This window comes from Citrus clementina, unplaced genomic scaffold, assembly GCF_000493195.1.
Source record: "Citrus clementina cultivar Clemenules unplaced genomic scaffold, Citrus_clementina_v1.0 scaffold_1, whole genome shotgun sequence".
Lineage (NCBI taxonomy): Eukaryota > Viridiplantae > Streptophyta > Magnoliopsida > Sapindales > Rutaceae > Citrus > Citrus x clementina.
This window is the reverse complement of record NW_006263303.1, coordinates 11,244,069-11,247,369: the sequence shown is the minus strand read 5'-3', so window position 1 is coordinate 11,247,369 and position 3,301 is coordinate 11,244,069.

The window sequence follows — 3,301 nt, the reverse complement described above, 5'->3', positions numbered from 1 at the left end:
TCAATATTGTTCTTAGAAGAATATATCTCGAACCAATCAAAAAACAATATATGAACTTGATGTAAATTCATAAATTTCATAATATGTTTGTTGGATTTCTTTTCTTTGGTTCAAAAAATGTTTGGAAAACCAAAATCTTTTTTTCTTTATTATTTTCCGAATAAAAATCATTATGAAGAAGATTTTTATTTAGTTCAAAATCCTTTTTTAATGACATTTAATAAACATTTTCGGTGACAGCAGAAAACGTTGGGAGAATTTGGAGGAGAGATTTCTTCTCGTCCTATCTTTGTTCATGTTGACTACTAGTATAGATTGGGTGTGCAACACTAGTGGTATAGTCAACAGAACGTATAGAGGAACTAGGTATATCCGAAGTGGAAAACCTAGGTTGACTCTTTACTGGCTGGTAAGGGAGATTTATAACAGAAGGGATTTTTGTAAATTTTCTTTCTAATGAAGGAATGCTTGAGCACGACTCTTTATCAGAAAATCTGGTTGAATTAGATCTCTTGAAAGATAGTTTGACTCTACCATCAGAATACTAAGTCACATTTTGTAACTCTGTATTTGGCTCAAGTTGTTTTGGGATCGCTGGTGGAGCGGCTCCTTCAAGAATCCATTCCTCTGGAAGGTGGACATCTTTCCATTGGATTGGTTTTGGAATGACTGTGTTGGCTTTAGACAAATCAGTCTGCAAGAGAAGAGTCTCATCTCTTTTTGACTGGAATTTATGTTGCGTACTAAAAGCAGAGATCATGGCTTTGTATGAAATCTTGAAAATTAAAGCAACTGGGACAAATCCCTTAATCATATTATAATTATGTGTTTTAATTTGTAAAATCATGCTTTTCAAAATGTTTTTGTCTTTAAGAGAAATTGTTATGTTTGGATAACAATCAAAAGAAATTGGACCTTTACAGAGACTAGATTCGATGCTACTTAGCAAAGAATCATCAAAAGAGATGAATCGGCCATCTGTAAGGACAGCAAGGATAGAAGTATCAAGGCCTTCTTTAGTCAAAGGTTTTATTCCTACTTGAATTAAACCGATGTGAACATAATTAAAATTCTTTTCTCTTAATTTCTTTAAAGACTTTTCTAAAAACAGATGAATTGTTTCAAATGGTTCTGAAAGAGTTATATCAGATTCTTCAGTCTTTATCACATAATCATTTTTGAAAAAATCAAGCTTTTTTGTTTTGTAAATCTTTTCTTTAGAAACTTTTGGAAGTTCCCAACAATCAATTGCTTTATCAAAGTTCTTAATAATGAATTCTTCTGAACTCACAACATGCTTTGAATCACTAGTCTTCCCGGAAGAAAAGCTAGAAAAGGACGATGTTCTACAGAGTAGAGGATCCATGAGTGAAGACCTATGAACTATTTATGGTCTTGTCAGAATGGCTACAGGTATGGTTTTACTGCCCTAAGCGGAAATCTTATCCTAAAACGGGACTTACTACCAGTAAGAAATTCACCACACAAACAAGATTTCAAAATAAAACACAAGTCTTTAAACACAAAACTCTAAACCGAATTACACTATCCTCCCCTTGGCTCTAATACCAGTAGGAAATAGGATCGAAGGATGGATGTGCTTTCGTTGGAATTCTTTTATTAAGAAATTTGAATTAAACAATACTTGAATTGGGTCGGCTTTGTCAAAATTTTAAAGTATTAATTAATTGGGTCGGCTTTGTCAGAATTACACTATCCTCCCCATAATAATTAATATTATTAGTATTAATTAATAACAATAATTAATAATAACTAAAATAATAAAGTTAATAAAATTTAATAATAATAATAATAATGTAATTTTCATTTTGTATATACATGTATAAATATTATTATAAAAATGATATTAATTAAAATAATAATAATAATAAATGTTAATAATGATAATATTAAAAATAATAATATTAACAGTAATTAATAATAACTAAAATAATAAAGAATGAAAAATTAATTATTTTTATTAATTATTAATACTATGAGTATTTTGCTAAATTGATTCTCATTCTCATTCCTCATTCCCATTTATTTTGCCAAGTAAACACATCAATGACATTCTAGCACATTCTCATTCCCATTTATTTTTACCAAGTAAACATTGAAATCTTATTCCCAGCCCATTCTCATTCCACCCCATTCTCATTCCCATAAAGTAAACGCACCATAAAAGTTTTTAAATATTTACTTAAGGCAAAATAATAATAATGACAATAGTATTTATTAAAACAAAAATCTATAAAGTTTAATAATGATGATGATGATGATGATGTTGGCAACATTAATAATAATATAATAATAAAAATAATAAATTTTAATAATATTACTATTAATAAAATAATAATAACAATAATTAATAATAACTAAAATAATAAAGTTAATATATTTTAATAAAATTAATAAATAATAATAATGACTTAATTAAAGTAATTGTAATCATTAAAATAATAAAATTAATTAATTTCATAATAATAATAATAAATGACAGTAATAATAGTACATAATAATTAAAATAATAAATTAATAAATTTTAATGATAATATTAATAATATTAATAATGATGACATTTATGGTAGTAATAATAATACTTGACAATAATTAAAAGGATTTCTCTATGATGCTGTAATTTTTTTACAGTATCAATAATATTTTAATTGTGTACCATTGGATTAAATCTAATGGTATACAATATTTGTACTAAAGAAAAAAAAATAAAAATAATAGTAAACATATTGTTAACCGTTCAAGGGGTGAAGAAATTATGTAAAATAATTGTGATCACCCTTAGAATTTGAAGCAATTTCACTTAAATAGCATATTTTATTTAAAATTACTTTTCAACTCTCCTTTAAATTTGTATTGTGATAATCTTTTTTAAATAAATCTTCCAAAATATATTACCATTAAGTATAAAATATAATATGAAATATGTTATTTAACACAAATTAAATAAATAAGTTGCAATTGTAAAATTAATTATATATAATATAACACTAGTAAATAACACAACTAAATATATTTAAGTAAATGTCATAGGTACATCAATAAACTCTTTGGTAAGATTGCTTGTAACCTAAAAAAGGCTTAATCACACATATTTTAATAAAATTTAATATCTTATATTAAAATATTCATTATTTTATATAATTTTAAGGACCGTTATATAATTGGTTATGAAGTATATATTATTTTTAACACTCATTTAACATACCTATTCTCTGAACTTTTTGTTTAGGATTTCTCTATAATATTGTATGAGTTTTTACAGCATTGACAATAGAATTGT